A 25,136-nucleotide genomic window follows, 5' to 3' on the forward strand; every position below is an offset into this window, starting at 1 on the left:
TAACCTTTCTTCTGTTCGGTTGCTGTGGTCAGGTAATGTGCCACAGCAACAAGAAAAGTAGCCAGGTGCTGTGGACGCTTCTTAGTCTGAAAAAATGCTTGTGTGTGAGCATGAAGACACGAGTTTATATCCTCAATATCTACATGAAAGGCCAGGTAGCACACGCCTGTGACTCCAGCACTGGGGAGGCAGAGACAGGAGCGTGATAAGGGCTTACTGTACCACCTCGACAAAGCAGCACACTCCATGTTGAACAAGAAACCCTGCCTCAAAAAAGTGGGAAGTAATCGAGGAAGATCTCTATGTCAACCTCTGACTCCACAAGCACACGAACACACACACACACACACACACACACACATGCACGTACCATGCATTCACACACAAAGAGTATCTCATACAAATCAGAATACTATACCTGACTCCCATACATCTACCTAAGAATAGGCTGAAGATGTAGCTTGGTGGTAGGAACTTTACCTAGACTCTTCCAGTGAAGGGCTGGAGCTGGTGCTGGGGCTCAGTGGTAGAGCACTGCCTAGAATCTCCCCAGTGAGGGGCTGGGGCTGGATCTCAGTGGTAGAGCACCTGCCTAGAATCCCCCAGTGAGGGGCTGGGGCTGGATCTCAGTGGTAGAGCACTTGTCTACCATAAATGAAGCCCTAGATTCAATTCCCAGCACTCTAAACAAAATAAAGAAAACCTCAAAAGGAAAAGGAAACAAAAAGCAATCTTGTCGTCTTTTTTCTGAATTTATAATCCACATTTATAATTTCTAAACCTTAGGCATCGTTGCACCTTCTGCCTGAATCCCGCCGATTGGCGGTGTGCTGGTCAGCATCCTCTAATGTTCTGCAAGGCACAAGGTGGAGAAGCGAGGCCTGGAGGCAGTGTCCACACGGCACTGTGCCTGCGGGTGGTACTGCTCTCATGGCTCTCTGTGACTGTCTCTCTGAAAACAGGGCTCCCCGTGGTGACAGGGAACACCTCTCTCCTGGCGGCTCTGTTAACAAAAACGTGTCTGGCTTGGTCTTAGCACTAGGGAAACAGAGGCAAGGAGCATCTGTGAGCTGGAGGCAGGTCCTCTCCTCTCTTTTAGTGTGGGACGAGGTCTCCCCAGCTTGTGCAGACTGGCCTTAAACTCATTTCAGTCCGCCTGCCTTCACCTCCCAAGACGCTGGCACGACAGGCCTGTGCCACCAGGCCGCGCTTGGTTTTCACTTGTTTTCTTTTTATGTTTGGTTTGTGTTTGGCTTGGTTTGGTTTCCTACTAGGCAAATAAGTGTTGCATCACTGAGACACACCTTCTGTCTCTACTTTAAAAAAGGAGTGAGTGTTTGATTTTGCTTTCGTCTTTTCTCCCTGAGCTAAGGCTTGTCTCATTCAGCCTGAGGGTAAGAAGTCGATCTTGCCAGGCTAGAGTCGGGCCTCCCTCAGCAGTATATACAGAGACCGTGAACGGTTTCTCTCCAGACAGACAGAGACAGAGACAGAGACAGAGACAGAGAGACAGACAGGACAGAGAGACAGAGAGAGAGAGATAGACAGACAGAGAGAAAGAGAGACAGAGACAGAGACAGAGAGACAGACAGGAGAGAGACAGACAGACAGACAGAGACAGAGACAGAGAGAGAGAGAGAGAGAGAGAGAGAGAGAGAGAGAGAGAGAGAGAGAGAGAGAGAGAGAGAGAGAGAGAAGGTCTGGGTCGCATAACTGCAAACAAGTCACTTCCCTCCTGGCAGCTGAGTCTCGGAGGGTGTGCCTTCCCACAAAATGCCCTTCTTGGTCACCAGGGAACAAGTTCTCTCTCCTCCTGTTTCCTCCTGCGGCTCTCACTTGCAAAGCCCGCCCGCCTCCTCTCCTGGAGGCAGCCACTTCCGCGGCCACCCTGCCCTTGTGCATCTACAGGCGACCCCTTCTCAGTTCTGCGCCCACCCCTGTCCGACCGCGTTTCCGCTACACTCTGTTGCTCGGCACCAACCGCAGGAACCGCACCAAGTCCTGGAATCAGGACAAATCCGTCGGAAATCCTCAGATTGATGGCAAAGTGGGAGAGGCCAGGCATGGTGACACACTCCTTAGTGCCAGCGCCCGCAGGGCTGAGGCAGGAGGATCATGAGCTTGCGAAGTCCTCACGAAAACCTAAGGAAGAGCTGGACGGTGTAGCTCAGCTGGTAGCGTGATTCCCCAGCGTGTGCAGAGCGATGGGCTCCACGCTCGGCACTATTTAAGCCAGGCATGGGGTGAGTGACGACATGCCTATAACTGGAGCACTTGGGAGGCTGAGGCCAGCCTGAGCTACAGTGCATGGTCCTAGCTCAAAGATCCAGAGGAGGGCTGGAGAGATGGCTCAGAGGTTAAGAGCTCAGAGGCTGCTCTTCCAGAGGTCTGAGACCAATTCTCAGCAACCACATGGTGGCTCACAACCATCTGTAATGAGATCTGGTGCCCTCCTCTGGTATATAGGCAGAACACTGTATATGTAATAAATAAATCTGTAAGAGAGAGAGAGAGAGAGAGAGAGAGAGAGAGAGAGAGAGAGAGAGAGAGAGAGAGAGAGAGAGAGAGAGAGAGAGAGATCCTGTTCAAAAACGAACAAAGATCCAGAGGAAGATCTGTGGGTGTAGCTTGCTTGGCAGAGTGTTTGTTAGCACATGCTTAGCCCTGGATTCTATCAGAAGGTGGAGGCAAGAGGAGAGAAAGTTCTAGACCCTCCTCTTCTGCGTAGTACATTCCAGGCCAGCCTGGGCTACATAGCACATTCCAGGCCAGCCTGGGCTACAGGAGGCTCTATCTCAGAGAGTGAGATTGAGAGAGCAGGGGAGGGATGGGGAAGGAGGGAGGGAGAGAAGGAGGGAGAGGAGTCAGCGAGGGCGGGCACACTCCCTCTGACTCTAGTTCACCAAGGTTTAAAGGAGGAGGTAAAACGTAAGCTATCGTGTTTCCCTCCATCATAAAAAAGCTTAAAGAGGTGTTTCTTAGGTATATTCATGAATTTTACTGGACTTTTTACACTGAAACAAGGGACCATTATTGTTGTGAAAAGTCAAACAATAAAAAGGATGTAAGTGTAGTTTATGGCTGTTTTTCCTAACTGACTCACAAAGAGTGAATAGAAGAGAGGAGAGGTGGTTCTCACAGAGGACCAGCCAGAGCCCCAGTGCTCGACCTACCCGCAGAGGAGGCACAAATCCAGCTCTCTGACTACCATCCTAGAGAGAGCCCTGGTCCCTCCAGGGTGCAAACACCTTCGGAAAGAAGAGCGTTGTATCCATGCAGGGGACCCAAAGTCCATCTTCCTTTTTTTTTTTTTAACTGTTGTCCTTTTTTAAGACTACATATCAGGGCTGGAGAGATGGCTCAGCAGTTAAGAGCACTGGTTACGCTTCAAAAGGACCTGGGTTCATACCCAACATGGACAGGGTGACTCACTGTGTGTGACTCCAACTCCAGGAGACCCCAATCCTCTTCTGCCCTCCCTAGACCCCAGGTGATCATGGGGTACACAGACATACATTACATGCAAGCAAAACACAAAGAAAGTAAAACTTTCACCAAGCAAGACCAGCCTGGTCTCCAGAGCAAGTTCCAGGACAGCCAAGGCTATACAGAAAGACCCTCTCTCAAAAAACAAACAAACAAAAAAGCAGAGTCTGGCTATGCAAGCCAGGCTCAACCCAGGCCCAACCGGGGCTGGCCTGACACTCAAGACCCTCCTACCTCAGACAGTCAAGTGTGGGATTGCAGGCACGGGCCACCAGGCAGTTCTGGGAATGCAACCCACTCTATTAACTGAACCATTTCCTCAACTCCCTCACAGATCTCTGACAAGACCACCACAGACAAGCAGGAGAGAAATTAGGCTCCCTCTCTCTCCAGTGTGGCCCAGCTATAAATAACTCCCATTCCCCTTCATCAGTTTCTATTTCCTACCTTTAGACACAGGAGAAGTTACCAAGTGCTGGGTTACAGACATTGACTGCCCAGTAACACACTTCTTTTTCTAGAATCTCTTGTCGTTGTTATTAGCCAAGATATCCTTAATTCTTTATGGTCCTTTGTGACTTGTTGCTTTTTGGTTGGTTGATTTTTTGGTTTTTTCTTTTCTGTGTGTGTGGGGGGCAGGATTGGCTCTACACCTTCTGACACAGGATTTTTTGCAGCCTGGGCTGGACTCAGATTTGTTATGTAGATAAGGATGGCCTTGAACTTCTGCTCTGGGTTTCAGCAGTGCTGGGGACGGCATGCAGGACCCCCTGCGTGCTAGGCAAGCCTCCAACAGAGGCCTGCGGTCCTGCCGTTCTTCCTAACTCACTGTCTAAGGGGAAACTTGGACTCACTGACTCCTGCCGCCTGTCTCCAGGCAGCCTCCCTCCTGCTGGAGTTTTCCTCACTCCCTCGGAGAAGGGGCAAGGGGCGAAAAGATTCAGCTTCTCCCTAGTCTGGCTTCTGAGAGGTGGCCATATCCAAACTGAGGCCCAGCAGGAAGGTGGCCCCCCAAGTCAACCTCCAAGGATCAGGATGCTGCATTAGGAAGGTAGTCAAAGCACCCTCCGTGTGTGTGTGTGTGTGTGTGTGTGTGTGTGTGTGTGTGTGTCTGTGTGTGGTGTGTGTGTGTGAATATGTGTGTGTGATGTGGTGTGTGTGTCTGTGTGTGGTGTGGTGTGAATGTGTGTATGTGGTGTGTGTGTGCCTGTGTATGTATGTGTAGTGTGAGTGTGTGTATGTGTGTGGTTTCTGTGTCTGTGTCTGTGTCTGTGTGTGTGTGGTGTGTGTATGTGTTTGTGTGTGTGTATCTGTGTGTAGTATGTGTGTGTGGTATCTGTGTCTGTGTGTGTGAGTGTGTGTGTTTATGTGTGTGTATCTGTGTGTGTGGTGTATGTGATGTGTGTGGTTTGTGTGTGTGTAGTGTCTGCGTCTCTGTGTATGTTTATGTGTCTGTGTGTCTGTGTCTGCGTGTGTGTGTTTATGTCTCTGTGTGTGTATGTATCTGTGTCTGTGTGTGTATGTGTCTGTGTGTGTGTCTGTGTGTGTATGTGTCTGTGTGTGTCTGTGTGTCTGCGCAGGGGCGTCTGTGTATGCTCCTTCATGTACCGGGTGTGCTAGCTTGTGTTTATGTCTGTGAAGCCAATGTCAGATGTCTCCCTCTGCTGACCCCACCTTGTTTCATTCTGAGACAGGGTCTCTCACTGGACCTGGAGCCCAGTTGCTGCAGACTGCTTGACCAGCCAGCTCCAGGGACTCACTTCTCTCTCCCCACCACGAGGGTTGTTACTACATCTGGGGATGACGCCTGGCTGCAAAGGCACATTCTCCTCCAGAGAAACACAAGCAGCCAAGAAGCTTCTGAGAGTGAGAAAAGTAAATAACTTTGCCAGGAAACAAAGCCAGGGGCCAGGGGTAGAAACCGATCCTGGCTGGCAGTCGGCCTTGACGATGCATTCCTGTAACCTAAGAACCGGGAGGCGGAGGGAGCTGGACCAGCAGTTTAAGGTCATCTTCAATTACATAGTAAACTTGAGGCAAGCCTGGTTTCAGGAAACCAGACCTCAAAACAAACAAACAAACAAATACGGGTGGCGACTTAGCTCCTTCCCTAAAGCTCTTGCCCTGTGAGGACTTGGGTTTGAGCCCCAGGGCCTATGTTAAATGAATAAAAGCCAGATGAGTACCTCACACGTGCAGTCTCAGCTCTAGGTGACTGGAGACAGGGTGATCTCAGGGGCAGCCCAGTCAAGGTAGGGAGGCCCAGGCCAATAAGACCCCATCTCGAAAGGCAGCGTGAGAACTGAGGAGATGGCTCACAGGCTAAGAGCACATACTGTCTTTCCAGAGGACACAAGTTCAGCTCCCAGCACCCACCCTGGGCAGCTTGGAGTCATGCTGACGGCTGATGATCTCTGCATGCTATGATGTTGGTGGCCATTCTCTCGGTCTCAGATGCATATCCAAAGAGTAGCTTGAAGCCAGGCTGTGGTGGAGCACACCTTTAATCCCAGCACTTGGGAGGCAGAGGCAGGAGGATCTCTGAGTTAAAGGCCAGCCTGGTCTACAGAGTGAGTTCCAGGACAACCAGGGCTACACAGAGAAACTCTGTCAAAAAAAAAAAAGCAAGCAAACAAAAACAGAAAGAAATAATAGCTTGAAAACATATACTAGAGGCCATAGTGGCAGGCACACCATTTTCACGATGTTATCTGTAGTCACTATTCATAAGGCCACCGAATGCCCATATAAAAAGTGTTGCAGATCGTCATTCAGTGATGTGAAAGGTTGGAATAATATGCTGAGAAAGGACAATGGTGTTTTTACAGGATCTCCACAGGATGCAACAGAAAATAGCCAGTAGAACATTCACTGCCAGAACTGGGTGTGGCGGCACACTTACACCCCCAGCATTTGAGAGAGCCAAGGAGAAGCACCATGGGCTTGAGGCCATCCTGGGCTCCACAGTGTTGAGGAACAGTCATCAAGTGACTGCATCTAACCTGTTAGCATCCCCTCATAGAAGGAGTTGCCCCGGGTCCCAGACCGCAGAGGAATCAACTGAGCCCCAGCTTCGTCTCTCTCTGCTCCCTGACTGTGGGTGCCGTGTGACCAGCCGCCTTGTGCTCCTGCTCTTCCCGCCATGACGGGGTACCCTCAGTCTGTGAGCCAAATAGACCCTTTCCTGCTCAGGTTGCTTTGTCAGGTGTCTGTCGAAGCAATAAGAAACGTCGCTAACACAGAAAACTTTATCAAGAGAGCTTTGCAGAGGTCATCACTCATGCTGGATTGGGGAGTTTTTGGTGATGCAGCCATTTTGGGGGTCACACACACTCCTAACAGTAAGTCCAATAGACTCTGGTTCTGTCATGGGTGCCCTATTGAGAGCAAACAGGTGTTCATTCATTTCTCCCCGGAAAGTGACCGCAACACGGAAGCCTGAGAATCACAAGTTCAGGGTAACCTGGACTGCATAGTGAGCCCCTGTCTCCAAAGACACGTGTGGGCCTGCTTAGATGGCTCAGTGGAGTTCCACCCACCTGGTGGGAGGGTCCACTGACTCCTGAAGTTGTCCTCTGACTTCTACATGCCTGCCGTGACACGTGAGTATGGAAATAAATAACGTTAAAGACATGTGTATGTGCCTTTGTGTGTGGCCAGGGTGGCTCAGAGGTAGAGTGCTTATCTAAAAGGCACCAAGCCGTTAGACCAGGTCCTACCTTCGAAAATTACACAAAAGTCAACTATCCATGGAATAAATGTAAACACAGTTCAGAAATAGAGTAAAATATTAACTGTTTGAGTGGTGCATTTGAGATAGCCTTTCTTTTGTTCAAAATTCTCCACAATGAAGATATAATACTACAGTTTTTACCTATATTCATTATTACTGTTTAAGATAGGGTCTTACTAGGTAGCCCAGGCTAGTCTTTAACTCCTAATCTTTCAGGCTAACCCTCCCAATCGCTGGGATCACAGGTGTGTTTTTACCATATCCAATTTTATGTATTTTTTTTGTTTGCTTGATTTCATTAGATTTTTGTTGTTGGATTTTGTTATTGTTTTTGAGACAGGGTCTCATGTAGTCCAGGCTAATCCTCCTGTCATGAGTGCTATGATCCCAGGTACACACCATCACACCTGGCAAATGTTTACACTTTTGTTTTGGTTAGGGTTTTTTTGTTTGTTTGTTTGTTTGTTTGTTTTGTTTGAGACAGGGTTTCACTGTGTAGCTCTAGTTTTCCTGGAACTCACTATATAGTTCAGGCTGGCCTCGAACTCACAGAGATCTGCTAGCCTCTGCCCTCCTAGTGCTTCAGTTAAAGATGTTTGCCACCACACCTGACTTCGTTTTGTTTTTGAGAGACATCTCACTTTGTGGCCCTGCGAGCCTCGAACTGGGTGATCCTCCTGCCTCAGCCTCCATGGCGCTGGGGTTACGGATGAGAGCCATGGCATCTCTTTACAATTTTACTCATTGCCCCTCCCCACGGCTCTCCACAATCCCACACAGCTGAGGATGGAACCCAGGGTCTCTCACGTGTTCTGGACAAGTGCTCTGTGCCTGAGTTGCTCCCCATGTCGCAGCTGCCCCACCCCAGTAAACGTACAGGCTTTCAAAGAAGAAGAAAGGGTGTGTGAGGGCCGCTCCTTTGAGAGTCTGGGAGAAACTACACACTGCTGAAAATCCCCAAGATAGAATTTCTTAGACCTTTGTGGACAAAACAATCAAACTGACCACACAGTCTTATCTCTGACGCTAGTCGGTTGTGCTACCAAGCAAGAAATGTTCGCTTTGCTTTGATTTTTTTAAAAGGTCTTGCTATGTATCCCAGACCTGCCTTGAACTCACAATCCTCCTCCCTCAGCCTTCACATGCTAGGATTCCAGGAGTACGGCATACTGACCTGGCTTGTTAGGGGCAGTCTTCTGTTTAACAAATGACGCGGTATCTCATGAAACACATGGAGCACCTTCGTGCTCAGTTTACAGTTTCCATTTGTATGTGTGCATAGATTCCCCCTTTAAAAGACTGAAGCATAGCTCACGCCAGGAATCCCAGCACTTGGGAAACTGAACCTGTCAGCGTTCTGGGTGGCGCAGGACGATCGAGAAAGAGATGCCCAGCCTCCACGGACTGAACCCCAAACATCTGTGCAAAGGCTTATTTATTGTCGCTTTGGGGGGTAAAAGAAGCTCTGCATACCAAAGCCCCATCTAATCTATTTGTTTTGTGAAGGAAAACGTCACCCCCCTGCAACCTCAATCCTTATTGTCTACTGCCAGCCGTACCCAATAGTGCAAGACATCCCAGATTTGCCAGGACCACCTTGTGACTAAGTCATCAAAGGATGTAAAACTCTTTCGGGAAAACAACTCTATGAATCACAGACAACAATCACTGGTTTTCTACCATGATGTCGTCAAGGTCTACCTACTTCTGGGAAACAGCTGCTTCATCCTAAGGGTTACCCTAGATGCAATGAAAAACAACTGTTTCTTTCTAATGTTTACTTTAGATACAATGACTCTACTACAGAGATCAGGGTACCCCAAATATGAAGCCAGACTGGGCTACAGAGAGAATTCCAGGGCAATCTGGAATTGAGACATTGTCTCAAAAAAAAAAAAAAGGAAAGAAAGAGAAAAAAAAAGCAAAGGAAAGATAGAAAGGGGGAAAGGAAATGAAGGAAAAAAAGAAGTAAAAGACAGAGGAGAGAGAATGGAAGGAAGGAAGAAGAGTGTAAAAAGAAAGCGGAGAAGACAGAGGAGGGGTGGATGCGACGGGGAGGGGGAGGGGGGAGGAGGAGAGGAGGGAGGGCAGGCTTCAGTAGGGTTGTAAAATAAATTAATAAATTAATAAAAAATAATGAAAGAAAGAAACAAAGAAAGACCCATCTTAAAAAATAATGCAGAGAGCCGGGCGGTGGTGGCGCACGCCTTTAATCCCAGCACTCGGGAGGCAGAGGCAGGCGGATCTCTGTGAGTTCAAGACCAGGCTGGACCGACAGCCTCCAAAACAATACAGAGAAACCCTGTCTCATAAAACAAAATAATAATAATGATAATAATAATAATGCAGAGGATCAATTGAGGAGGATGTCTGAAAGCAGCCTCTGGCCTCCACATGTGCTGGCGCAGGTGACTCTACCTGTGCCCTCCCGTGAGGTCACCACACATGTAAACCCCACACTAGAAGGCACCTTGGGAAGAGAGGTCAGAAGCCGGCCATGGAGGCATGATGTTCTCCTCCGCCTCCAAAACAAACTCATGCTTGTAGAGTAGTGAAGCATGGAGATCCCCAAAGCAAACGCCCTGAAGAGGAAGCAACAACGGGGCCAGCCCTGGTAGCGTGTGTTCTGGGAGGACTCGGGAGACCTCCGAGGTCAGCCCAGCCACAGCTGTGACTTGGTGCATATAGTCTGCACATCCTTCTTCAAGCCAGAGTCACCTGGCTGCTACTGACTGTAGTTCACCGAGTGGCACATCCTCCCTTCCCATGAGTCTTAATTAATGATACTACTATTGTTATGAAACACCATGAGCAAAAGGCAGCTTGGGGAGGACAGGGTTTATCTGGCTTACACTTACAAAGGGAGTCAGGACAGGAACTCAAACAGGGCAGGATCCTGGAGGTAGGACCTGATGCAGAGGCCAGGGAGGGAGCTGCTCACTGGCTGCTCCTCATGGCTTCCTCAGCTGCTTTCTTATAGAACCCAGGACCTCCGGGCCCTTCCCACAATAGACTGTGCCGTCCCACATCAATCACTAATTAAGAAAATGCCTTACAGCTGGGAACATTTTCTCGAGTGAGGTTCCCTCCTCAGATGACTTTAGCTGTGTCCAGATGACATAGAACTAGCCAGCACACCTGGGGTGGCTGTGAATATCATCTTAGGTGGTGATAAGATCTTCTGCAGGTGTAATTATGTTCAGGATCAGATTTTGGGTTGGTCTGAAATCCAAACAGTGGTGTCCTTGTAAGAGGGCTCTATTCCCATCTCATTAAATCCCCTATAAACTTTTCATTTGATCTCCTTGTCCAGGGCACCTGCCCAGGTAGAGAGGGAGAAGGGCCGTTTGACCTGTGCAGGATGCAAACGAGGCAGAGACTGGAACATTGCTGCCGTGAGCTGAAGCCTGTTAGCCACCCCTGCACGTCCCTGAGAAACCTAGGAGGGCCTGGGGTCCCAGTACCTTCATTTTACATTTCTGCCCTCCATGATTTCAAAGAATAAATGTCAGTTGTTTTTAAAATCACCAACTTAGGGTCATTTGGTAACAGCAGCCACAAGAATATGACACTTACAGAGATCTTCTGCTAGGGCAAATGGTAAAAAACACAGGCTATGGAGCTAAAAGGCTTGGGTTCAAATCCTGGTTCCTCTAACTTGAAAGATGGGTGACCTTGAAGAAGTCATAGATGGTCTCTGGGTCTCAGTGTCCCCACGGATGAAAACAGAAAACACCAGAACCTTCTCTTAGGGTCACTGTGAAAGTTAAATAAAGCTGGGTATGGTGGTGCAGGCAGGCTTGTGATTTCAGCTGCCTGGGAGATTGAGATGAAGATTACAAGTTCAAGGCCAGCCTGGGCTACACAGTAAGTCCAAGACCAGCCTAGGCAAGTTAGCAGGAACCTTCCTGAAAACAAAAAGTAGAAAGAGGCCTGGGGGTGTGGCTCAGTGTTAGAGCGCTCGCTTCCCACAGAAAGGTCCCAGATTCAATTCCAAGTACCGCCAAAGAGAAAGGGGCCAGCAAGATGGCTCCAAGGGCGCTTGCCACCAAGTCTGCCAGCCCACCTCAATCACAGGACCCACATCACAGAAGGGAACTGGCCTCCACAAGCCCTCGGCAGTTGTGCCCACAACCACATAAACGACAGAATAGCAAGGTTAAAGGGAGGAAGGAAAAGCCAGCTGAGCCCCAGCCTCCATCTCTCTGCTGGACCGCAGATGCCATGTGGCCAGACACTCAAGCTCCTGCTGCCCTGTCTCCCGCCATAATGGACCGTGTCCACCAAACTGCGAGAAGTAACTAAGACTCCGTATTAACACTCAGCTCCTGAACCGGTTACCTTCTCTGGTCTTGGGCATCTGCGGGCAGAAGCTCTCGCCACAGCTCTGTGAATCTGGCTACCTTCTGCAGTTGTCTAAGCCAGTGTTTCTCAGCCTTCGGGGGTCGTTTGGCCTTCCACAGGGGTCACTAAGACCACCAGAAAACACAGATACTTAAGTTACGATTCATAGCAGTAGCAAAGTTACAGTTATGAAGCAGCAGCGAAAATAATGTTATGGTTGGGGTCAGCACAACATGAGGAGCTGTGTTAAAGGTTGTAGCATCAGGGCGGTCGAGAACCCCTGCACCAAGCCTTCTTTGCGTGGCTAACTGCTTCCTGCACTGTTTCTCAGCGGCCACCACCCCGTGACCTCTCCCCAGAACAGTGGCAGCCTCCGTGCCCCAGCCTGCGTCATCACCCCCCTAAGTCCTGCCCCCCACCACCCCAGGAGCCTCAGTGCCAGATTAGGTGGTGGCTCTCTCTCTGTACCTTTCCCATCTCATTAAGTTCCCCGTAAACTTTTTATTCATCCTGCCTGGTCCCAAGTGCCTGCCCTCGAGAAACTGGTCCCTGGCGGGCAGTATTTGCTGTGAGTGGGTTTATGATGCTCTGTACAAAACAGCACTTCCTCCCCATCGCCCTGTGCAAGGTTCAAAGGTTGTCTCTTTGTCCTCTTTTCGCCCCCACCCCCAACACGATGTAACCTTCCCATTTGCCCCCCCAACTGGTTTCTTCTCTTTTTATCCATTTCTAAATCTTGTTACTATCCACTATCTTTATATTGTGTGTGTGTGCTTGACGAGGGATGGGCCGCGGAGTACGGTTGGAGGTCAAAGGGCAACTCTGTGGAGTCAGTTCTCTTCTCCATCCTTTCTTTCGGTTCTAGAATTTGAACTCAGGCCCTCAAGTGATGCCGTGTTTGCTGTGCTGTCTTGCTGGACCCCTGTTTGGGTTTTTGCTTGCTTTTGACACAGAGTCTCATATATTTGACGCTGGATCTGAACTCACTGTGTAGCTAAGGATGACCCGGACTTCTGATCCTCCTGCCTCTACTTCTTGAGCGTTAGGGTTACACACAGGAACCACCACGGTGCTGGTGATGGAACCAAGACATCCTAGGCAAACATCCTCTCCACTTCCTCTCATCTATTTATTTATTTATTTGGATTTATTTATTTATTTGTATCTATCTATTTATGTATTTGGTTTTTCAAGACAGAGTTTCTCATGTTTCCAGATGTCCTGGAACTTGCTCTGTAGACCAGGCTGACCTCGAACTCACAGAGATCCGCCTGCCTCTGCCTCCCGAGGGCCGGGATTAAAGGCGTGCGCCACCAACACCTGGCTAATTTTTTTGTATTTATTATACTGAGTCACTTGTGGCTGTTTTCATCTAACACAGGGTTCTGGCCTCAGAATCCTGATCCACCACCCCCATATCCTCAGTGTTTGCTGACCTTCATGCAGCCTCTGCACAAATGTGTAAGGGAACACCCTTCCATTTCTCCTCTCCCTGTCTGGCCTGAAGACCTCTGGTCCCTTCAGACTCCTGCCTCAGTCCCTCTTGGCCAGGCAGTTTATCTCCTGGCCACATGTCATCCAGGAACACCCTTCCCCTTGTTGTGAACTTCATATCTGCAAACACTCATGTTGATTCTATTTCTGTGTGAGAGAGAGACAGACAGGGTCCCTTGTAGCCCAGGCTGGCCTCCAACTTCACATGTAACTGAGGATAACCTTGAGCTCCCAACCCTCCTGCCTCTACATCTCAAGGATTACAGGCAAGTGCTACTACATCCAGCCTTCATGTTGACTTTTGACGTTTTGGGGTTTTTGTTTTATTTTTGTTTTTTGCATTTTCTGTCCCTTGTGTTCCAGCAGATCATGGATAACAGAGGATTTTTGATTGTGCCCCCTGTTCCTGAAGGCCTTTCTTGGAGTCCCAGGTACCTGGGACAGCTCACACAGTAAACGCATGGTCACCCTAAACTCAATAGGTACATTGTGAACCACTGAAAACAGGTTCCTGCCATCACAGGCCATGTGGGCTCTAGGACTGGTCATGCTGGCTCCTCGTGGATCACCAACGAGCTGAGCTTTCATTTCTAGCAAGCTGGGTACCCAACCGCCCCCCCAGAGGCCTCTCTGAACCTGTACACCTGGAGGGGGCTGTCCTTAGCTCTGTACACCTGCAGGGGGCTGTCCTTAGCTCTGCATACATGGAGGGGGCTGTCCTTAGCTCTGTACACCTGGAGGGGGCTGTCCTTAGCTCTGTACACCTGCAGGGGGCTGTCCTTAGCTCTGTACACCTGGAGGGGGCTGTCCTTAGCTCTGTACACCTGCAGGGGGCTGTCCTTAGCTCTGCATACATGGAGGGGGCTGTCCTTAGCTCTGTACACCTGGAGGGGGCTGTCCTTAGCTCTGTACACCTGGAGGGGGCTGTCCTTAGCTCTGTACACCTGGAGGGGGCTGTCCTTAGCTCTGCATACATGGAGGGGGCTGTCCTTAGCTCTGTACACCTGGAGGGGGCTGTCCTTAGCTCTGTACACCTGGAGGGGCTGTCCTTAGCTCTGTACACCTGGAGGGGGCTGTCCTTAGCTCTGCATATATGGAGGGTGCTGTCCTTAGCTCTGTACACCTGCAGGGGGCTGTCCTTAGCTCTGCATACATGGAGGGGGCTGTCCTTAGCTCTGTACACCTGGAGGGGGCTGTCCTTAGCTCTGTACACCTGGAGGGGGCTGTCCTTAGCTCTGTACACCTGGAGGGGCTGTCCTTAGCTCTGTACACCTGGAGGGGGCTGTCCTTAGCTCTGCATATATGGAGGGTGCTGTCCTTAGCTCTGTACACCTGCAGGGGGCTGTCCTTAGCTCTGTACACCTGGAGGGGGCTATCCTTAGCTCTGTACACCTGGAGGGGGCTGTCCTTAGCTCTGCATACATGGAGGGGGCTGTCCTTAGCTCTGTACACCTGGAGGGGGCTGTCCTTAGCTCTGTACACCTGCAGGGGGCTGTCCTTAGCTCTGTACACCTGGAGGGGGCTGTCCTTAGCTCTGTACACCTGGAGGGGGCTGTCCTTAGCTCTGCATACATGGAGGGGGCTGTCCTTAGCTCTGTACACCTGGAGGGGGCTGTCCTTAGCTCTGTACACCTGCAGGGGGCTGTCCTTAGCTCTGCATACATGGAGGGGGCTGTCCTTAGCTCTGTACACCTGGAGGGGGCTGTCCTTAGCTCTGTACACCTGGAGGGGGCTGTCCTTAGCTCTGTACACCTGCAGGGGGCTGTCCTTAGCTCTGCTCAGCCCACAGCGCGTCCTATGGTGCATGAAAGTCCTACGCTCGTCACACAAATATTCCTGTGCCGCCGTGCTTATCCCACCAAGACCTCACTCTCCTTGGCACATGTTCTCTTACCTTCTAGAACATTCCTATGCCTTGGTTTCTCCCTCCATATCCAAGTGTCCAAAACCCTGGAGTGGGGTGCAGAACAGACAGGAGAAAGCTACAGTTGCTACCTGGGGTCCTGACCTTGACCTCTGGAGCTCTCTGCAAAGAACCAGCCTGTGTGCCTGGAGGTGAAAGGCCATGACTGAAGAAGACCAAGGTCTCCCAGAGGGAGGAAGGTCAAGGGGCACAAATGCTGTGTCACATGGGTGGGATTGTGCGGTTTGCTGTGTGGCCCCGGGGAAATTACACACTCTCTCTGAAGTTGTCACTTCATCCCTCATGAGCTCTTCACACAATTTCCCTTGTGTAAATCACAGGAGCTACCCTCAGTGAAGTACCTTGGGTACCCCCTCAGAAGAGAACAGGCCTCCTAGGGACATCAACCAAACGCGGCAGGATACGCTCCAATAGTGCCAGGCTAGATGACAGCAGGGTCTCATTGTGTCCCGGGTGGCCTCCAATGCAGTATATGGTCAGGGTTAACCTTGAACTCCTGATCCTCCTGCCTCTCCCCTTTCAGTACTAGGATTACAGGGGTATGCTACCATGCCTGGTTCATGCAGTGATGGGCCTAGAACCCAGGGCTTTGTGCATCCTGGGCAATCACTCTATCGACTGAACCACATCCCTAGACCGCTGTTATTTTTTGAGACAGGGTCTCTCCTGTTGCCCAGGCTGGCCTTGAACCCACAATGTCCTGGTTGTGTCTCCTGGGTACTGGGATCGATTGTATCACCTGCCCCGGCTTGCTCTTGACACTTGTGGGAGACGGACATCTACCTGGCTCCTTTGAGTGCAATGGGCTCACATGTGTCACCCTTTGTATGCATGTTTAAGTACTCGCAGGACAGGGTGAATTGGTCAGCTGCGGTCTGGGCACACAGATATGATGACTAGCAGACTGTTTCCATCGTCCTCACCGTCATCGTCACCCCCTTCAGATAGCCGGGTCCCAGGCCACACCGAGGGCAATGAACAGGACAGCCCCTCCTAGTGTGGGCCCTGTGGGTCTCTCTCCTTGGCACAAGGCCTCCAAACTGATGTCTGACGATAATGCACTGTCACAACGCCCCACCCCAAAGCCATGCAGCTCACCCTGTAGCTGCTCCTCCTGCTCTGATCCCCAGATCATAGCGCAGTATGGGAGAGGAGGCCTAGGAGGACTCCCTGGGCTGGGACAGCCTCTGAGGGGCCCAGTTCCTGGCCAGACCCTGAGCTCCTCCATGGGTTATCTGAGAACCGACCCAGAGGGCTCTAGATGCTTCCAGCCCCAGATGAGTGTGTGTGCTACAGATGCTCTCCCCCACCCACGGCCGTCAGCTCCAGGCCTCTTTATTCCATCTGCATCCTCAACCTCCAATACACACCCTGGCACCCAGGTCCCCTGTGGCCCTCTTATGGAGGAATCGGGAGATCTATCTGTGCCTGAGAGAGAGAGAGACCAGCCGCTAATCATTACACCCTAGATATCATTGTGATAGCCTCAAAGAGGGGCACCCATGCACCCCCATTCCCCTCATTCACACAGAGCCAAGGCCTCCCCACTCAGCCCCTCAGCTATTTCTAACAGAGGGGGCTTTCCCAGACACTCAGCCGAGCCAAGAGTGGAAGACAAACCAGGGGTGATGGCATGCATCCCTAACCTCAGGAAGCTGAGGCAGGAGGAGTGCCCGAGTTAGAGACTAGCCTGGACCACATGGGGAGACCTTGTCACAAAGAGCAAAATAAAAACACAGTAAAAGAACAGGGAGGAAATGTCCAACAATCTCCTATAGTCGTTCCCTCCCCAGAATCTCTGCGGTTGAAGAAAAGCAACCCCTAAAAGCTGCCCATTGGTTTCCACACGTCGTCGGGAAGGCCGGGAAGGCTGGATGTCTCAGCAGACACATCCCAAGGATAGGGACATGCAGAGAACACTAAGTCACCGGAGACCCCCTTTCTCCTGCAAGGACTGGCTGAGGAGCAAGAGAGATGCATTCCAGCCGTCCCTCCACTGACCAGGGCCTGCACCTCAGGCCCTCAGCTGCCCAAGCAAGGCCAAGCCAGTCCCTCTACTCCTGCAGACATCTTCAGTGACCTCCTAGCACCCCTAAAGGCAGACGGAGACCCTAACTCTCTCACAAACCCTTCCCCTGGAAAGGGAAGCCAAACATCTACAGCTGCGCCCAAATCCCGGATGCACCGGGCTGGGTGTCACTCACCCGGAGCTGCTGAAGAGGTGGCAGCGATGGGCGTCCAGGGCTGGAGAACCAGCAGCAGGACCCAGGTCACCAGCATCTCCCAGGGAGAGGGCCCTGGCCGCGAGAGCTTCCCTCCTCAAGAGGCCCAAGGAGTGAGAGCCCCGCAAGAAAGGAGATCCTATAAAAAGGACCCTAGAGGCCTTTGCCTTGGGGCAGGACGGTGTCCGACCCAGGGCGGAGATGACTACGGTTTGGGGTGGGTGACCACAGGGTGTTGGCCAGAGGGCACCCTGTCCAACCCTCCTCCCCAACCCTCCTCCCCTCTAATTCCAGGTGTGTTGACTGCCCCGAGCAACTGTCAAGGAAGCGAGAATCACTGGATGGGAGGGGCAGAGGCGCAGAACAGACCGGAGGTTGAGGTGTTGAGAAGAAAGTAGCCAAGAGTTAGATGCCAAGTAACACAAGGGTGTGGTAACTCCGGAGAGAAGAATGCCTGGGTCCCCAGAGGGACAATCGCTAAGAAGCCGGGCTAGATGACAGAGAAGCTTCCCCGGGGTCCAGCAACCTCCATACTTCTCTTCTTTCCCCATTGCCTCCCTGGAGCTACCCCTTACCATCGCTCTCCTGTGGGGTGGGATGCTGCTACTCTCCTCTAAGATGGCCAGAGTCAGAAATGAGAGAAACCAGTATTCATCGTCCACACGCACGCATGCACGCACACGCGCGCGCGCGCGCGCACACACACACACACACACACACACACGACAAAATAAATGTTAACTTAAAAATAATCAATCTCTTTCCCTCCCTGGCCCAGCTCCAGGGGTCTAATTCCTTTCGGTGAATTCAGCTAATTCCAGCTCTATGCTTCCATGGTCAAGGCAAGAAAGGGCAAGATTGCAAAACTCCGGGGACTCCTCCCACCCACTGCAGACAGAGCCTCCCTGCCCAGCAGTTGCAGAAACTCACTCCCTTCCCAAGATCTGGCAGAGCCCGAGCGATGCCCCCTGGGAGGAAAGGACGATTGCTGCCAGACCTTCCTCATCTCAACATGGGGTCTCAGTTCTTCATCCCGATGGAGGCCCCTGGGGGCGGGGGTGGACAGGAGAAAGACACACGGACAGAGCAGTTTTGTTTATAGTAAGCGGATTTATTGGATTTATATGGGGAACTAGACACTTGCTGACTCCCTGTCCTGGCAAAGGGGGTTGAGGGCTCCAGGCTCAGAGGTTACAGCTGAAAGGTTCGGGCATTACGCTGGTCTGCCCTGTCACCTGGCAGGATGCTCTCAGGCAGCGCTCTGGCCGGCCGGGGGTTCCATGAGTACAGTCTGCACGCAGGTGCAAAGGACCCCTCAAAGGACAGACCCCAGCCCGCTTACTCTCTCTCTCACCTCCTACTCTGCTCTCACACCCTTCCTCTCCTGAACCTTCTCTCTCCCCCTCTCGCTCTCCCGCGCCGAAATAAACTATGGTTGATGTGCTCTCCGCTCTGGTTCCCTCTTGAGCCTTTCTAAATTTCAGCTTAAACAAAAGAACTACAGCGGAGTCCTGGGGACACCAGGGAAGGGCAGGGAAAGAGGAAGAGGCAGTGAGGATGGGAAGGGGAGAGGAGGGGAGGGGAGGGGAGAAGAGAGGAGAGGAGGGGAGGGGAGAGGAGGGGAGGGGAGGGGAGGGGAGGGCTGGGAGATGAGGAGAAGGCTTCGTGTCCCCTCACCCTTGGACAAATCCATACCCCATGCCTGCCCGTAGAAATTCAGCAACCGGCGAAGGGCGGCGAGTTGGTTCTGCGCTCGCTTGGGCCCACCGGATGGATTCCTCCTTGTCCTCTTGGGCTGGAGCCATAGACAGCAGCAGCAGCAGCAGCATTTCATCGAGGTGGAGACGGAGGAGCAGCGCTTCCAGCCCCCGGTGCACCAGAAGATGGAACTTCCTGGGAGAAGTGCCTGGATAAACATGGACCAAAGTCGAGCAGCCGGGCTGAGGCTCACTTTGTGAACTGTGTTGAGCGCTTCACTGATACAAGACAATTAATTCATCTTAAATCAGACCCAGAAGTCCAATGCAGTCTTCTCGAAAGCAGCATTACCTCTTCAAACAATGAACAGCTGTTGCGAAATGGCCAGGGGGGGCTCCCAATTTTCTTTATCATCTTGGGACATCTTGTCGCCTGAGAATGGGCAAAGACCAATTTTTACATATGGGAGTTGACAGTCATGAGTATTTGGTTGTGTTTTTAAAGCTAATCATGTGAAAATAATTGACAGATAAATGAAATTATGAGATGCACATTGCTGTATATGGGACTATGCTTTCTCAAGGTCCCTTAACTGCTTTATATAATTTTGATAGTGGAAGTGGTTTCTATAATTTGGTAGTGGGACCACACAGAGTAAATCTCTTTGCATGGATTAATTTCTGGTTTTCTAGAGAGATCTTTGTCAGAAAAAGTAGCAGTGGGGAAATAACCCGGCACTGTCTAACTGTGAGCTTTCTTATCTTCCGAGTTTGACGATCAGAGCTGAAAAACACTCTATGGGCGTCATACAATCCAGCCTTGTCGGTTGTCTTCCCTTACTTAAATGTCGAATTGAAAACATTTGGTCTCCAGGTAGAATGGGCAGCCTGAGGATCCAGAGGGCTTTAGTTATAAAGGAATTTAGCTCATGAGCATAAGTCTTACTACCAGGCTGCCACAGGAAGAAGTTAACTTACTGTGTATATCAGGCTACAAAACATTCACAGATGTGCCCAAAGAAGTAAAACAATCTAGGCCAGCCAAGAACTAACAGCAGTTTCAGGTAGAGGTGCATGTCTGATGTTAGTCATAAATTCCATTAACTGCATTCTTTCTGTCACTGAAGTAAAAGCTCTGTGAGAGAAAGAAGGAAAGAAAGAAAGAAGGAAAGGAAGAAAGAAAGAAAGAAAGAAAGAAAGAGAGAGAGAGAAAGAAAGAAAGAAAGAAAGAAAGAAAGAAAGAAAGAAAGAAAGGAGAGAGAGAGAGAGACACTCGGCAGCCATCAAGGGTAGAAAAGTGAGTCTCGGGACAGCGGAGCAGGGGTTTGGCGCGCATGAGTTGGGAGCCTATGCCACCCTGACCCTATGAGGACCTAGGAACAGGGATGTGGGAATGAGGTGGGGTTCAGGGCTAGGTGCTGGGATGGAGGGGGAGCAGGTTTGTAGGTACCAGGGTAGAGCTGCAAGGATATAAAGGCAAGGGCATCCTCAGCTACTCGGAGAGTTCGAGCCAGCCTGTGCTTTACAAGACCCTGTCTTTAAAAAGAAAACTGGGAGAGGCTGAGGGAGGAGACTGACATGAGAATCAACTCAGAGTGAGAAGCTTTGGAGAGTGAGAGCACGGGTCACAGCAAGGAGCCATGACGAGAGAGTGGGGGTGATCTGCTTCAGACTGCCCACAGGTGCGAGTCCAGACTGCCCACAGGTGCGAGTCCAGGCTGCCCACAGGTGTGAGTTCAGACTGCCCACAGGTGCGAGTCCAGACTGCCCACAGGTGCGAGTCCAGGCTGCCCACAGGTGTGAGTTCAGACTGCCCACAGGTGCGAGTCCAGGCTGCCCACAGGTGCGAGTCCAGGCTGCCCACAGGTGCGAGTCCAGGCTGCCCACAGGTGCGAGTTCAGGCTGCCCACAGGTGTGAGTTCAGACTGCCCACAGGTGTGAGTTCAGACTGCCCACAGGTGCGAGTTCAGACTGCCCACAGGTGTGAGTTCAGACTGCCCACAGGTGTGAGTTCAGACTGCCCACAGGTGTGAGTTCAGACTGCCCACAGGTGCGAGTCCAGGCTGCCCACAGGTGCGAGTCCAGGCTGCCCACAGGTGTGAGTTCAGACTGCCCACAGGTGCGAGTCCAGGCTGCCCACAGGTGCGAGTTCAGACTGCCCACAGGTGCGAGTCCAGGCTGCCCACAGGTGTGAGTTCTGACTGTCCACAGGTGCGAGTTCAGACTGCCCACAGGTGCGAGTTCAGACTGCCCACAGGTGTGAGTTCAGACTGCCCACAGGTGTGAGTTCAGACTGCCCACAGGTGTGAGTTCAGACTGCCCACAGGTGTGAGTTCAGACTGCCCACAGGTGTGAGTTCAGACTGCCCACAGGTGTGAGTTCAGGCTGCCCACAGGTGTGAGTTCAGACTGCCCACAGGTGCGAGTCCAGGCTGCCCACAGGTGTGAGTTCAGGCTGCCCACAGGTGTGAGTTCAGACTGCCCACAGGTGTGAGTTCAGACTGCCCACAGGTGCGAGTTCAGGCTGTCCACAGGTGCGAGTTCAGACTGTCTATGGGTACGAAGTGAAGGACAAACATCATTAGGACAGTGATAGAATACAAATGCAGAAGTAAGAGCCAGTGGACTGGGGGTGTAGCTCAATTCTCAAAGTGCTTGCCTGACACTAAGAAAGTCCTGGGTTCAATCCCCAGCACCACAAAATCCAGCGCTCGGGAGGAGGCAGAAGGGTCAGAAGTTCAAAGCCGGTCTGGAATACATGAGACTCTGCCAACAATGGGGAACTGAGGCTGAGATAGAGAGAAAGCTGAACGGAAAAGAGAATCTGGGAGAAGCAATGGGAGAGTGGACAAGGGACAAAAATAAAAATAATCTACCAAATATGAGCTCACAGTAATTATGCAAAGTTTCAGGGGAAAGAAGTGAGTGCATAACACCCATTTCACAGATGAGTACACCGAGGCAGGAGATAACACTGCCCGTCCTATTGGAGTGAACAGCACACATCAGATATGTTCTCCAAGTGGGTTTCAGTCAAAGAGAAGGATGGAAGCCAAAGAACAGACTTCTCCCCCCTCCAGGACACTGGGAGCCTGGGGTGTGTGGGTACCGGAACCAGTTCTCGCACAATGGGCTCAGTCCTGCAGGCCTGGGTAGGGTGGAGGAGTGCTGAAGCGGCCCCTGGGGGCTCAGGATGATGGCGGGGAAGCCACCTCAGCCTTTGGGTATGGACCTGTCACAGACGGACGCTCAGCCACACACAGGAGCTGGCTGAGGGAAGTCACCGCCTGGTCCCAGGCAGATGGAGGGTTTGGGAGGGTTGCTAAGTAACCCCTCCATTGTGGCCTCACCCTCACATTGGCGTTCACCTTCTCCAAGGCAACATGGAAGTTTCCGTTATTAACTACCGGGAAAAGAAAGGGGCGTGGTGGAGAGGACAGGGACCACATGACCCAGGGAGGGTCCTCAGGAACTGTCCCTTCCTCAGGAGCAATGGCACCAGACACACGTCCTTGTGTCCTGGCTGAGGAGGTCAACATGCCTTCCTCGGCCCGGGGCAGGAAAGCCCCGGCTCCGGGCAGCAAGACTCACCCATTGGGGAATCCTGGAAGCCCGGGTTGGAAAAAGTCCCCACGATTTCTTCATCCCAATCTCAAACCATTTCCTGGGTCCAGGACCTAGGTGTCAGCTCAAGAGGTCACCTAAGCGGGCAAAACCTGCAGTGTCTGGGGACCCCCGTCCTCCCCTTCGTCCCCCCCAGGATACCTGTCCGGGGATTGGTGGCCCTGGGTCTCCTCGGGAACATGCCACCCAGACGCTTAGGGCCACCAGTAACAACAGCAGCAGAACAGCAGCCCCACAAGGCCCCCTGTCTGTGAGCGCCCTCCAGGGAACCACCACCTCAGTGTGAGCCTGAGAGCCAGGAGGCCCAGAGGCGGCTAGAAACAGAGTCACAGTGTTCACACGGGTCGCATGCTGGCAGGCCTCACAGGCAGGGGGGGTCCACAGCCCCAGGGCCAGTAGGCAGGACCTTGGAGAATGTGGTCCGTGCATGGCAGGGTCTCCAGAAGGGACAGTGGGGTGTGGTGGCTCACATCTACAATTCCTGAACTTGGGAAATTAAGACAAGAGAAGCAGGAGTTCAAAGACAAATCCCACTACTTAGGAGGTTGAGGCCAGCCTGGATCACATAAGGAACAGGAAGGACTGAAGAAAAGGGGAGGGAGGGAGGGAGGGAGGCAGGGAGGCAGGGAGGCAGGGAGGGAGGCAGGGACGGAGGCAGGGACGGAGGAAAAGGGCGGGTAACATGGCTCAGGACACAAAGGTGCTTGCTGCTCAAGCCTGGGGAAGCAACCTGGGTTCGGTCCCTGGAACCCACACAAAGGAGGAGGGCAAAAACCCCAAATAAATAAATAAAATGTAACCTTTAAAATTAAAACATTTGGCCGGGAGGTGGTGGCGCACGCCTTTAATCCCAGCACTCGGGAGGCAGAGTAGGGCTGCAGACAGTGTTTCCCGCCCTAGGGCAGTGGGCAGGGCTCCTCTGGGAGGAGCATGTAGGTGGTGGGTGTGGCCTTGGAACGTCTCTTAGGCGAGTGGACGTGACCTATTGGATGGGGCGTGACCTCACCAACAGGTTGGACCACTCTGTCTCTGGTTGCAATCGATGGTGCTGTCCACTCTAGGTGTGCGGAGCCTGTTCAGCTCCACTAAGGGAAAGTAGAATTCCTCATGGCCCTTGGGGGCAGTTCTGTGGCAGCTGGGTGGGGAGGAAGACAGAAACAGGGGAGATGACAGAAACAGGGGCCCCATTCTTTCTACTCAGTAACCTGGCTTTAGTGATGTGAAGTTGGGGTAGCGGGGGTCGGGGGTGGGGGGCGGGTGGTACTGGAGCAGGTTTTTCCAAGGTAGCTGCCCTGGGATAGCCCCAGAGATTAGATGGGGCATGTAACCCTGGCCCTCTGGCCTTGCTTACGGGGTGCTAGGGTATGACTGTGTGGTGTGTGTGTGTGTGTGTGTATGTGTGTGTGAGTGTGTGAGTGCGTGTGTGAGTGTGTGAGTGAGTGTGTGTGAGTGTGTGAGTGAGTGTGTGAGTGAGTTGTGTGTGAGTGTGAGTGAGTGTGTGTGAGTGTGTGTGCGCACGAGCACTGGTAAGCCTGATAACCTCTGACCTCCACACATATTCCACACACTCATACTCACGCACTCCACAAATTAAAATAAAAATAGAAAATAAAAAGGGAGTCAGAGACTTGTACAGCCACTTTGGAAATCAGTATGGAGATTCCTCAGGAAAATGGGATTCAATCTACCACAAGACCCAGCAACTCCACTCTTAGGCATATATCCAAAAGATGCCCATTCAAACAACAAGGAGGTCTGCTCCACTATGTTCATAGCAGCATTATCTGTAATAGCTAGATCCTGGAAGCAACCTAGATGTCCCTCACCCGAAGAGTGGATAGAGAAAATGTGGGGCATTTACAGTGGAAAAAAACAATGGAATCTTGAAATTCGCAGGTAAATGGATGGCACTAGAAGAAACCATCCTGAGTGAGGTAACCCAGTCACAAAAAGACAAACATGGTATGTACTCACTCATATATGGATTTTAGATATGAATCAGAGAGTCTAGGAGACAGAACCTTCATCCAGCGACTGATGAAAGCAGAGACAGACACCCACAGATAAACACTGAACTGAACTCCTGGAATCCAGTGTCAGAAAGGGAGAACTGATGGGCAAAGGAGTTAAGACTGGGCTGGTTTAACCCACAGAAACAGTTGACCTGAACAGGGGGAGCTCTTGGACCCCAGATTGATGGCTGTGTGGAAAGCATGGGCCTGACCCAGACCCCCTGAAAGTGGGTGTCAGTGAGGAGGCCTAGGTAGTCTATGGGGCCTTGGGTAGTATTTACCCCTGGCGTACAAATAGACTCTGAGTGCCCACGCCACAATGAGGGATGCTCTCTCAGCCGGGACTCTTGGGGGAGGGCCTAGGCCCTGCCCAGGGTGAAATAACAGTCACTGGAGATCCACCATGGAGGGCCTCACCCTCCTTGGCGATCGGAGTGGAGATTGGGTGGGGGGCTGGGGGCCTGCGCATGAGCCCCCAGAGTAGGTTAGAGAGACAGCGGCGGCCCGGCCCCTCCCTGCAGCCCCGGCTCTCTCCCGTTGTCCTGACAGCTGTCACCGTCTTGCCTGGTGCTCTGGAGCTGGGCCCTCGGTGTCATCCTCA

At 51.7% G+C, this 25,136-nt stretch overlaps 2 long non-coding RNA genes across 3 annotated transcripts; one reads left to right on the forward strand and one right to left on the reverse strand.

The window, feature by feature from the left end:
- Nucleotides 1-18,029: 18,029 nt before the first annotated feature.
- Nucleotides 18,030-19,578, forward strand: LOC121134029. The gene is made up of 2 exons (XR_005871035.1): nucleotides 18,030-18,304; nucleotides 18,916-19,578. It is a non-coding gene; the product is annotated as an uncharacterized LOC121134029 (long non-coding RNA).
- Nucleotides 18,294-23,065, reverse strand: LOC121134028. Of its 2 annotated transcripts, none has more exons than XR_005871034.1 (4): nucleotides 22,009-23,065; nucleotides 19,253-19,333; nucleotides 18,899-19,109; nucleotides 18,294-18,494 (listed from the first exon to the last, which is right to left on the reverse strand). It is a non-coding gene; the product is annotated as an uncharacterized LOC121134028 (long non-coding RNA). The 2 variants fall into 2 exon arrangements; XR_005871033.1 differs by having other exon boundaries at nucleotides 22,132-23,064.
- Nucleotides 23,066-25,136: the final 2,071 nt, after the last annotated feature.

This window comes from Mesocricetus auratus, unplaced genomic scaffold, assembly GCF_017639785.1.
Source record: "Mesocricetus auratus isolate SY011 unplaced genomic scaffold, BCM_Maur_2.0 Super-Scaffold_100025, whole genome shotgun sequence".
In the NCBI taxonomy this organism is placed as follows: Eukaryota; Metazoa; Chordata; class Mammalia; order Rodentia; family Cricetidae; genus Mesocricetus; species Mesocricetus auratus.